Consider the following 13,416-nt stretch of genomic DNA (forward strand, 5'->3'; position numbering starts at 1 on the left):
TCTCAAACATTGGCAGCACAGCTTGGCACTGAGCCATTTCAGGAGACTATAGAATAAATTCTCATACACTCTGGCAGTACACTAAATTTAGTTTATTAACAACACACTCAGGGAGCCTTAATACTTAGGATTTACCGGTAAGCATCCTCTAACTGTTCATCAAACTAGAAATCAGTGGAATTAAATAGTCTTTTAGTTTTGTTCATAGTTCACTGAGTCTTACTTTATACTTGTTTTACCATAACCCTTTCCTGATGGATGATAAAATGCCGTGTGGCTCAGAAGTAAATGGGTTTAATTCTTAGTTTTATTATCAGCCCATTCTATCCTGTGGTCATTGACTGTCTCTTTCCCCATGGTCAGCGGTGGTAAATAGACCCCTGGGGAGGATTAAGTAGTACTGCATGGGACTGAGTAATCCTAAGTATTTAGCCCCCCTGGAAAATGTATCTGGGTGATGAGTGGCAGGTCAGTAGCATCATGTTTTAAAGGAAGTTCTCAATCCAAGACCAAAGGGCAACTGAGATTTCTCTCATGTATCTAGGGGTTCTATGAGATTCTTGACAGTTCACTCACACTTGTATGGGTAACAGTAAGAAGAGTAGTCATAAACAAGTCAGTTGTTTAAGGAGCAGTAAGAAGTGTGAATGGAGATTTCTTATCTACTCTGGTGGTTGTTTGAAACCTTATCACTGTTAGAAGTTTCTTCACAAAGTTTCAAAATAAAATACAAACAATCATTAACCTGTGAGCATGACTGGAAAAGAGCCAAGAAACGTTACTGGGCAGCATGGAAGATTCACTGGCTACAATAAATGCTGACTTGTGCTTTCACTTTCTTTTGTAGTATGCCACTGGCTTGCTGCTTGGCCTTGAGCTTGTAGCAATCCTCTTGCCTAGGCTTCAGCCTCCTAAGTGTTGAGATCATAGGCATGAGCAACCAGGTCCAGTTCCCAATATGTTTTCAGAAACAGAAGGTTTGGGAAATGTTTGATAGACCTAGCAAAATTGAGTTGATTGTAGCATTTCCCTTATGCCCCCTTTCTTACACTTGCATACCCTCCCTTGCTGACCTGCTCCACCAGCATGTGACATTTGCTACAGTTCATCAGGCTCTACTGACAAACAATATAACCTAGGAGTCCACAGTTTACCTTACCTGTTAGAATGGATCTGGGCAAATGTAATGACGTGTAAGCAACGTTATATCTGATGACAGATGCATATCCCTTCTTGTCCTCTTGTCCATCAAAATCACCAATCTTTTCATTGTTTCTATCATTTTATCACTTGTAGAAGGTCATAACTTGGAATTACATGGTGTGTGTTGCATGCAGATTGGCTTTTTTTTTTTTTTTTTGGCTTTTCAAGGTAGGGTCTCACTCTAGCCTAGGCTGACCTGGAATGCACTATGGAGTCTCAGGGTGGCCTCGAACTCACGGAAATCTTCCTACCTCTGCTTTCTGAGTGCTGGGATTAAAGGTGTGTGCCACCACGCCCAGCCAGATTGTTTTTTTTTTTTTTTCACTTAGTAGAATGCATTTAAGTTTCTTCCCTGTCATTTCATATTATTGTCATTCATTTCTTTTTTTAGTACTGAGTAATATTTCATTGTCTGGATATATGACAATTTTTTTTTTCAGCTTGAGATTCTTGTTTATTTTTTTTTTTTAATTTTTATTAACATTTTCCATGATTATAAAATATATCCCATGGTAATTCCCTCCCTCCCCACCCCCACACTTTCCCGTTTGAAATTCCATTCTCAATCATATTACCACCCCATTACAAACATTGTAATTACATATATACAATATCAACCTATTAAGTATCCTCCTCCCTTCCTTTCTCCACCCTTTATGTCTCCTTTTCAACTTACTGGCCTCTGCTACTAAGTATTTTCATTCTCACGCAGAAGCCCAGTCATCTGCAGCTAGGATCCCCATATGAGAGAGAACATGTGGCGCTTGGCTTTCTGGGCCTGGGTTACCTGACTTAGTATAATACTTTCCAGGTCCATCCATTTTTCTGCAAATTTCATAACTTCATTTTTCTTTACCGCTGAGTAGAACTCCATTGTATAAATGTACCACATCTTCATTATCCACTCATCTGTTGAGGGACATCTAGGCTGGTTCCATTTCCCACCTATTATAAATTGAGCAGCAATAAACATGGTTGAGCATGTACTTCTAAGGAAATGAGATGAGTCCTTTGGATATATGCCTAGGAGTGCTATAGCTGGGTCATATGGTAGATCAATCTCTAGCTGTTTTAGGAACCTCCACACTGTTTTCCACAATGGCTGGACCAGAATGCATTCCCACCAGCAGTGCAGAAGGGTTCCTTTTTTTCCACATCCCCACCAACATTTATGATCATTTGTTTTCATAATGGTGGCCAATCTGACAGGAGTGAGATGGAATCTCAATGTAGTTTTAATCTGCATTTCCCTGATGACTAGTGACGTAGAACATTTTTTTAGGTGCTTATATGCCATTCGTATTTCTTCCTTTGAGAACTCTCTATTTAGCTCCTTAGCCCATTTTTTGATTGGCTTGTTTGATTCCTTATTAGTTAACTTTTTGAGTTCTTTGTATATCCTAGATATTAATCCTCTATCAGATATATAGCTGGTGAAGATTTTTTCCCATTCTGTAGGTTGCCTCTTTGCTTTTTTCACTGTGTCCTTTGCGGTGCAAAATCTTTGTAATTTCATTAGGTCCCAGTGGTTAATCTGTGGTTTTATTGCCTGAGCAATTGGGGTTGTATTCAGAAAGTCTTTGCCAAGACCAATATGTTGAAGGGTTTCCCCTACTTTTTCCTCTAGCAGTTTCAAAGTTTCCGGTCTGATGTTAAGGTCTTTAATCCATTTGGACTTAATTCTTGTGCATGGCGAGAGAGAAGAATCTATTTTCATCCTTCTGCAGATATTTATCCAGTTTTCAAAACACCATTTGCTGAAGAGGCTGTCTCTTCTCCAGTGAGTATTTTTGGCATTTTTATCGAATATCAGGTGGCTATAGCTACTTGGGCTTACATCTGGGTCCTCTATTCTGTTCCACTGATCTACATGTCTGATTTTGTGCCAGTACCATGCTGTTTTTGTTACTATGGCTCTGTAGTATAGGTTAAAATCAGGTATGGTGATACCACCAGCCTCTTTTTTGTTGCTGAGTATTATTTTAGATATTCGAGGTTTTTTGTGATTCCAAATGAATTTTTGGATTGTTTTTTCTATTTCCATGAAGAAAGCCTTTGGAATTTTGATAGGGATTGCATTAAATGTGTAGATTGCTTTAGGTAAGATTGCCATTTTCACAATATTGATTCTTCCAAGCCAGGAACAAGGGATGTTTCTCCACTTCTAGTGTCTTCTGCAATTTCTCGCTTGAGTGTTTTAAAGTTCTCATTGTATAGATTCTTTACTTCCTTGGTTAGGTTTATTCCAAGGTATTTTATTTTTTTTGATGCAATTGTGAATGGGAGTGATTCTCTGATTTCATCCTCTGTGTGTTTGTTGTTAGCATATACGAAGGCTACTGATTTCTGTGTATTTATTTTGTATCCTGCTACATTGCTGTAGGTTTTGATCAGCTCTAACAGCTTGCTAGTAGAGTCTTTAGGGTCCTTTATGTATAGAATCATGTCATCTGCAAATAATGATAACTTGATTTCTTCCTTTCCAATTTGTATCCCTTTTATGTGTGTCTCTTGCCTTATTGCTATGGCTAAGACTTCCAAAACTATATTAAATAGAAGTGGAGACAGTGGACACCCTTGTCTTGTTCCTGATTTTAGTGGAAAAGCTTCCAGTTTTTCCCCATTTAGTAATATGTTGGCTGTAGGCTTGTCATAAATAGCCTTTATTATATTGAGATATGTTCCTTCTATTCCCAGTCTCTGTAGGACTTTTATCATGAAGGGATGTTGGATTTTGTCAAATGCTTTCTCTGCATCTAATGAGATGATCATGTGATTTTTGTCCTTCAACCCATTTATGTAATGTATTACATTTATAGATTTGCGTATGTTGAACCATCCCTGCATCTCTGGGATAAAGCCTACTTGGTCCGGGTGAATGATCTTTTTGATATACTCTTGTATTCTGTTTGCCAATATTTTGTTGAGAATTTTTGCATCTATGTTCATGAGGGAGATTGGTCTGTAATTTTCTTTTTTTGTTCTATCTTTGCCTGGTTTTGGTATCAGGGTGATGCTGGCCTCATAGAAGGAGTTTGGTAGAATTCCTTCTTTTTCTATTTCCTGGAAAAGCTTGAGAAGCAATGGTGTTAGCTCTTCCTTAAAAGTCTGGTAAAATTCAGCAGTGAATCCATCCGGGCCTGGGCTTTTTTTTTGTTGGGAGATTATTGATAACTGCTCGGATCTCCATGTTTGTTATAGGTCTATTTAAGTGATTAATCTCATTTTGATTTAATTTAGGTAGGTCATATAGATCAAGGAAATCATCCATTTCTTTCAGATTTTCATACTTTGTGGAGTATATGCTTTTGTAGTATGTCCCTATGATTTTTTGAATTTCCCTGGAATCTGTTGTGATGTTACCTTGTTCATCTCTGATTTTATTAATTTGTGTCTCTTCTCTCTTTCTTTTGGTCAGATTTGCTAAGGGTTTATCAATCTTGTTTATCCTTTCAAAGAACCAACTCTTTGTTTCATTAATTCTTTGGATTGTTCTTTTTGTTTCTATTTCATTAATTTCTGCCCTAATCTTTATTATTTCTTCCCGTCTACTACTTTTTGGTTTGCCTTGTTCTTCTTTTTCCAAGGCTTTAAGGTGAAGCATTAGGTCGTTTACTTGCGACCTTTCTAATTTCTTAATATAGGCACTTAAGGCTATAAATTTACCTCTTAGAACTGCCTTCATTGTGTCCCAGAGATTTTGGTATGTTGTGTTCTCATTATCATTTGACTCTATAAATTTTTTGATTTCTTTTTTGATTTCTTCATTGACCCACTCATCATTTAGTAGTGTATTGTTTAGTTTCCATGACTTTGTGTATGCTCTATAGCCTTTCTTGCTACTGATTTGTAGTTTAATTCCATTGTGGTCAGATAGAATGCAAGGAATTATTTCAATTTTCTTGAATTTGTTAAGATTTGCTTTGTGTCCTAATATATGGTCTATTTTAGAGAATGTTCCATGTGCTGCTGAAAAGAATGTATATTCTGAAGCCTTTGGATGAAATGTCCTGTATATATCTGTTAGGTCCATTCCTTCTATGACCTCATTTAGTCCAGATGCCTCTCTGTTTATTCTTTCCCTGGATGACCTGTCAATTGATGAGAGTGGGGTGTTAAAGTCACCCACCACCACTGTGTTTGGTGTTATCTGTGACCTTAGTTCTAATAGTGTTTGTTTGATGAATTTGAGAGCCCCCATGTTAGGTGCATATATGTTTAGGATTGTAATGTCCTCCTGTTGGAGTGTGCCCTTAATCAATATAAAGTGACCTTCCTTATCTTTCTTGACTAACGTCGGACTAAAGTCTACCCTGTCTGATATTAGGATAGCAACCCCTGCTTGTTTTCTAGGCCCATTTGCTTGAAACACCGTCTTCCAACCTTTCACCCTAAGATAATGTCTATCCTTTCTAGAAAGGTGAGTTTCTTGGAGACAACAAATTGTAGGATCCTGCTTTTTAACCCAGTCTGCAAATCTATGTCTTTTCGTTGGGGCATTGAGACCGTTGATATTAAGAGATATTATTGAAAGGTGTGTATTTATGTTTGCCATTTGTGTGTGTGTGTGTGTGTTACTTGTTCTACCTGTGCTCTCTTCTGTTAACTGGTATTTGAGTATAGCTGGTTTTTTCTAGGTTCCTTATATGTGTGCTTTTCCTTTTGTTCAGCATGGAGGATTCTATCAAGTATTTTCTGTAGAGCTGGTTTTGTCTTCAAATACTCCTTTAACCTGCTTTTGTCATGGAATGTCTTTATTTCTCCATCTATTTGAATGGATAACTTTGCAGGATAAAGTAACCTTGGTTGACAGTTGTTATCTTTCAGAACTTGGAATATATCACTCCAGGCCCTTCTGGCTTTAAAAGTTTGTGTTGAATAATCTGCTGTAATCCTGATGGGCTTGCTTTTGTAGGTAACTTGATTTTTCTCTCTAACTGCTTTCAATATTTTTTCTTTGGTTTGTGTGTTTGGAAGTTTGAGTATAATGTGGCGAGGAGAGGTTCTTTCTGGGTTTTGTCTGGCTGGGGTTCTAAAGGCTTCCTGTATCTGTATTGGCACCTCTTTCTCAATTTGGGGGAAATTTTCCTCTATGATTTTGTTGAAGATGCCTACTATGCCTCTGGAGTGGAGTTCTTCTCCTTCTACTATGCCCTGAATTCTTATATTGGATCTTTTCATAGTGTCCCGAATATCTTGAAATTCCCACTCATACTTTTCTATAAGTTTGTCTTTCTCTTTGTTGGACTGCATTAGGTCTGCCACCTGGTCTTCTAGCTTAGATATTCTGTCCTCTCCCTCATCCATCCTACTGGTGAGATTTTCTACAGAGTTTTTTATTTCATTAACTGTGTTCTTCATTGCTAGTAATTCTGACTGTTTTTTCTTTATTATTTCTATTTCCCTATTTATGTCTTGTATTGCCTTCTTTATTTCATTAAATTGGTGTCCTACCTCTTCTTTGATTCCTTTGATTTCCTCTTTGATTTCTTCTTTGATTGTTTTCATGTGTTCTTTGACCTCTTTGAACATATTTATAATTATTCTTTTGAACTCTTTCTCAGGCATTTCCTCTAACTCTTTCTCACTGGAGGACATTTCTGATGCATTAATATTTTTAGGTGGATTTATATCGTCTTGCTTTTTAGTGTTTCTTGTGTTATAATGTATATATTTTTGCATCTTGGATTAAGTTAATGCTTGGATTTTCTAGCTAGCTGTGTATTCTTAGCTGTATCAATTGATTTGATGTAATATATTTTCAGGGTAGGACCTTAAGGTATTAGGTGTGGCTCTTAAGACTCTCAGAGTATCTACAAAGATGTTCTTAGGGGTTGAGTTTCCCTGTTATAGGAGTATTCAAGCAGGCTGAGTGGAATAAAATACTGGTAGATTCTAAAATTTAACTAAACACTGTACACATTCAATCAAAAACAGCCCCGAGTATGTATGCAAGAGTAGTTATTATAATGACCAGATCCTCTATCAACAAAGAGGTTTAGATTTCTGGTCTGTTGAGGTATCCAAGTCAGCTTGTGACCAAGTGAGTCCCTTCCCTGGTGCAATCCCAGTTACCTTGGGTGATTGTGGTCTCAGTCAAGTTGCTGCCTGGGTCGTCGGGCTGCTGTTCTGATTTCTGGAGCTGGGCACTTGCTTTTCCTACGGGGCAAACTGAGCCGCTGCTGCTGCCTCTGCTGCTGTTGTAGCTGCCACCACCGGAGCCACCACCGCTGCTGAAGCTCCCGCTGCCGTGTCCACCGCCGCTGCTCCCCCGAAGCCGCTGCTGCGGGATCTGCCGCCGCTGCCGCTCCTGGGTCCGCTGCTGCTGGGGCCGCTGGTACCGGTGCTGGAGCCGCTGAAGTTGCTGCCGAACTCTGCTCCTGCTTGGGTCCTGCTGTCAGCCCAAGTTGGCGTGGCCGGTCCCGGGCCGCTGCTGTGTTCGCTGGAGCTGGGTTCAGGCGGTGGGAGAGGGGAGGGAGCCGCGGCTGCTCTGGTTGTATCGCTGTTCCACGTGTGCTTCTACTTCGCGGTCTGCTCCTCCCTCCGTTGCTCGCTGCCGCTCTCCCCTCACGTTTCCCGAGTTGCGGAGAGCGTGGTGTGAGGGGAAAATCCCGCACCTGGCTTGTCCTGTGGCTCGAGCCGAGAGTCCGGCGGCTTTCTGCCGCGCGGCGGTTGGCCGAGCTGACCCGGAGCCGCTGTTTCCGCCTGTGCGTGCTCTGGATGCTCTATAACTCTTCTACTTCTCCGCTGCCGCCTCAATTTCCTATACACCTCACTTTTTAGTAAAAGTGTGTATTTTGCTGAGTTTTTTTGGTCTTTTTCCCCCCTAAGCTGTTTTGGCGTGGTACCTACGCCGCCATCTTAACCGGAAGTCCTGACAATTTATTTATTCACTAACCAGGACATCTTGATTGCTTTCAAGTTTTGGTAATCGAAAATAATATTGCAATGACATTCACAAGCATATTTATATGTGGTCATATGAGTTTTCTATTTTTTGGTAGATACCAAAAAACATAACTGATGACTTTTAAAATAGAGGTATATCTAATTCTCTGAGAAAACTGCCAAGCTATCTTCCAAAGTGGCTCTACCATTTTGTGCCCCCTGCCAGCAGCGAATGTGAGTCCCTGCTGCTCTGTGGCCTCGCGGAGCCGTCTGGTGTTCCCCTGTTGTGGCTATTCGAACAGGTGTGTGGTAACAGCCCATGTTAATTTGTGTTTCTCTGATGACAACTGATGTAATCATCATTTCATATGCTTATTTGTCACTATATCTTCTTTGGAGAGGTGGTAAACTCTCATATTTTAAAATGAGTAGGTTTTGTGTTGTTAAATTTTAAGAGTTCATTGTGTACTTATCATATTATTCATAAATATTTTCTCCTTGTGTGTGGACTGTCATTTCTTGTTCTTGACAACATTTCCTATGGAGCAGGTATGTATAAATTCGATGAATTCTATATTATCAACTATTTTTGTACATTGTACATCTGATGATGCAACTAAAACACCATTTCCAAACTAAAAGTCATCTATACTTTCTCCTCTGTTATCTTAAGGGAGTTTTATTTATTTAATTTTTATCTTCTAGTTTGTTCTGTGATCTTTTTAGTTCTGTGAGCTGCTTGACCTCATTTTTATGACATGAGTATGATATATATCTAGATTGTTGCCTTTTGCTTTTTGCAATGGAATGTCTAGATGTTCAAGCATAATATGTTGAAGGTCTCTTTTGTCTTCATGGTGTTGAGTTTGCTTCTTTCTCAAAGATGAGTTGTCTGTAAGTGTGGGTCTCTCTCTGGGTCCTCATCTGTGTATTTGGCAGATTTCTCTGCTCTCTCACCAACACCCTATTATCTGGATCACTGGAGCTTTATCTGTCCTGAAGTCAACATGGTCACTCTCTCTACTTCTTTTGGCAGCTATGACATTGTATTGGCTATTCTTCAGTCTCTACCTCTGTACATAAACTTCAGAACCAATTTGTTTAGATCTACAAAATAGTTTGCTAGGATTTTGACTGAGATCTTACTGAATCCATAAATCAATTTAGAGAGAACTGATAGTATGAAAATATCTTATAATCCTTGAATATAGACTTGGTCTCCATTTATTTAGATCTTCCCTGATTTTTATCAGGATTTTGCAATTTTTAGTACTATAGAATGTATAAATGTTGATATATTGAGACACAACTTTTATTTATGTGTCTAAGTAAGTGACATCCTGATTTTTATTTCAAATTCTTACTCATAGACAAAATGAGTAACTTTTGGATATTTATGTTTTGTCCTGTAAACTTTCTATAAGCATATATTATCATTTTATTGTTATGATTGATTTATTTGAATGTCATATATAGATGATTATGCTAGCTATGAACAAAGACAGCTTAATTTATTCCAGCCCTATTCATTTATATTTTTCTTTCTTGTCTTATTGTTTCAGCAATCATTAAGGACTTTCAGAGTGATGTTAAAAAAGCTGTGGTGAAAGTCAACATCTTTGCCCTGTTCTTGATCTTTCTAGGAAAGCTAAAATTTTAGCACCAGTATGACGTTAGTTGAAAATTGTTAGTATTCCTTTTATATTCTCTCTCTCTCTCTCTCTCTCTCTCTCTCTCTCTCTCTCTCTCTCTCTGTGTGTGTGTGTGTGTGTGTGTGTGTTTGTAGAGTGTGGTACCATGGCATGCATATGGAAGTCAGAGAACACTTCCAAGTGTTGTTCCTCACTTTCTATCCTGTTTGAAACAGGGTCTCTTCATCACTACTGTAAGCACCAGGATGCTGATGTGCGAGCTTCTGAGAGTCTCACCATCAAAGGTCAGGGAGGACAGACACCTCTGCTGCCTTTGGCTTGACATTGGTGTAGGGAATCCAAACTCTAGTCATCAAGCTGGCACAGCAAGTGCTTTACCCACTGAGCCATCTCTCCAGCCCCAACATTATTTTTTAGGTTGAGGAAGTTGCACTTTATTACTAGTGTGCTGAGAATTTTGTTCTGAATGTGTGTTGGGTTTTTGTCAAGTGCTTTTTCTGTATTTCAGTATAGTCATATGACTTCCCTCTTTAGCTTCTTGATATAATATAATACTTAATGTGCAGCCCCAAATAACTCATCTAATGTGTTCCAGAAAAGCTGAAAAGTTAGGCATCCCTGCACTTTAGCAACTAATATTTGAATGTTTAACAGCCTTTTATAACTGGTATAAATCACACTTGGCCACAGTTTATATTTTTTTGTACCCTGCTACATTTAATTTTGTAATTCTTTTATTCTTTAGAAACATTGCATTTTAGTTTTCTCCTTTGTTGTATTTGTATCTGCTTTTAGTATTAAAATAATGTTAGGCTCATTTTGAGTTAAGTGAGAAGTATTTCATTTGTTTCTATTTTCTCAGAGAAAAAGAATAATAGAGAATTGATATGTCTTCCTTAAATATTTGGTGGAATCCATCTATGATCCCTTCTAGGTCTGGAATATTTAAAATAAAGTTTGTAAATTATTCAATTTCTTTATTAGATATAGGTCTATTCAGATAGTAAAGTAACTGGTTTATTTCAAGAGTAAGTATGAGAGCTTGAGAGATTTCTCAGTGGTTAAAGCACTTGCCTACAAAACCCAAGGACCCAGGTTTGATTCCCAGCACCCATAAAGCCAGATTCATAAAGTAACATATGCATCTGGAGTTTGTTTGCAGTGGCTGGAGACCCTGGCATGCCCATTCTTTTTCTCTTAGTCTGCCTCCCTCTCTCTAAAATAAATTATTTAATATTTTTAAAAGAATAGATGTGATAGATTCCAAGTAAAATGATGGTCTAGGGGCTGGAGAGATGACATAGCAGTTATGGCAATTGCCTACAAAGTCTAAGGACCCAGGTTCGATTCTCCAGATTCCACATAAGACAGATGTACATGGAACATGTGTCTAGAGTTTGTAGTAGCTAGTATGCCCATTCTCTCCTTCCCCCTCTCTCTTTTCTCTCTCTCTCTCTCTCTCTCTCTCTCTCTCTCTCTCACACACACACACACACACACACACACACACACAAATAAATAACTAAATAAAAATATTTGAAAACTTATGGACTAGAAGCTCTATCTATGTAGCTTGATAAAGAAGGAAGTCAAGATCCATTCCCCCCACTCCTCCCTCCCCCTCCCTCCCCCTCCCTTCCCTTTCCCTTCCTTTCTTCCTTCTAAAGAGAAGGGAAGAGAGAGAGAGAGAGAGAGAGAGAGAGAAAGAGCGAGGTAGAGAAAGAGAGCAATAATACAGCTGACAAGCACAGTGACAGAGTGAAAGAACAAAGCCAAGCCAAATAGCTCTAGCCACATGGCTCCCCCATTAAGGAAGGAAAATAAAAGCCTCATCAAAAAGCAGGTTGTCCATTTTTTTTTTCTCTGAGTAATACTGGGTATCAAGTCCTCAACAAGATGATTGCCAAATAACACCAGAAGATGTACAAAAAAACAACAGATAGATGCACCAGTCCAGAAACATGGACAAGCAAGGCCATGTGACTTCAGCAAAACATCCTGACACTTTATATTGAAAATAAGTAAAATGCCAGATGAAGTTTTCAAAAGTTTGCTAGTTTAAATGGCCAGGGACCTTAAAGAAAATACATACAAGTCGATGAAGTCCATCTAGGACCTGAAGGGCAAAGTCCACAACATAGAAGAAAGCGAAGAGACAATCAATCAATAACACAGACGGAAATAAGTCAAGAAGTTAGCCAATGAGACTAATATTAAAAAAAGGAGAGATAACTTAGTGATTAAGGCACTTGCCTAAGAAGCTTAAGGACCCAGGTTCAATTCCCCCAGTATCCATGTAAGCCGGATGCACATGCAACTTGAGTTTGCAGTGCCTGGAGGCCTTGGCACACCTATTATTTCTATCTGCCTCTCTCTCAAATAAGTAAATAAAAAGTTTAAAAAATATAGCTATGGTAGAACTGAAAAAAAACACAGTAAATCCAGTAAAGAATATAATGGAACACATCACAAATAGATTAAGTGAAGGAGAAGGAAGAATGCCGGGGATGGAGGTCAATGTCAAGGAAATAATATAATCAAACATCAATAAAGAGAAGCAATAAACGAGTTTGAATACACCCTCTGTGAACTCAGGGAGATGATCAGAGACCAAGCCTAAGAAGCTACAGGCAATGAAAAGGAGCTAAGACAAAAGCTAAAGGCATAGGGAGTCTTCAGCAAAATTGTAGCCTAAAATTTCTAAAATCTAGAGAAAAAATCCAAAATACAAAAGGCATTTAGAACTGCAAATATGTATGATTATAAAAGACTTATTCCATGTCATATTATAGTCAAGATGCACAAAATACAAAACAAAGAAACAATATTAAACATACAAACCAACTTGTTGACAAAGGTAAATACAGAATAATCTCAGAATAACACCAGGTCTCTCACAAGAAACCCTACAAGCCAGGAATGCATGGATAATATATTTCAAGCCATAAAACTGACTGGCAACTAAGATCATATATTCAGCAAAACTATCTTAAAAAATTTTTTTTGTTTATTTAATTGAGAGCAACAGACACACAGAGAGAAAGAGACAGACAGAGAGAGAGAATGGGCATGCCAGGGCCTCCAGCCACTGCAAACGAACTCCAGATGCGTGCACCCCCTTGTGCATATGTCCAACGTGGGTCCTGGGGAATGGAGCCTCGAACCAGTGTCCTTAGGCTTCACAGGCAAGTGCTTAACCACTAAGCCATCTCTCCAGCTCAAAGCTATCTTTTTAAATTGATTAACAAAAGCTAGGAATGGTGGCACATACCTTTAATCTAAACATCTGGGAGTCTGAGATAGGATGGTTGCCATGAGTTTGAAGCCAGCCTGGTATACAGAGTAAGTCCCAGGTCAGCATGGGCTAGAGTGAGATTCAACTTTCAGAAAAAAAAGATGAATAAATAAAAATGATAAGAATAAGTTAATACAATTGATTAACAAATAAAACATTTCAAGAGAAGCAAAAACTAAGGCAGTTCATGAACACCAATCCAGCCCTGCAAACAAAGCTTAAAGGAATTTTATACACCAATAAGGAGAAAAGAATGTCAATCAGTAGAGCACAGGAAAGAATAAATTTCATTAACAGAGTAGATGATTAACTAAAAACATAAGTCATTTAAAAAAGCAAAAGAGAGAGCGGACCTGTTAAAGAAGTGATTTTTATCTC

This window comes from Jaculus jaculus, chromosome 1 (genome assembly GCF_020740685.1).
Source record: "Jaculus jaculus isolate mJacJac1 chromosome 1, mJacJac1.mat.Y.cur, whole genome shotgun sequence".
Lineage (NCBI taxonomy): Eukaryota > Metazoa > Chordata > Mammalia > Rodentia > Dipodidae > Jaculus > Jaculus jaculus.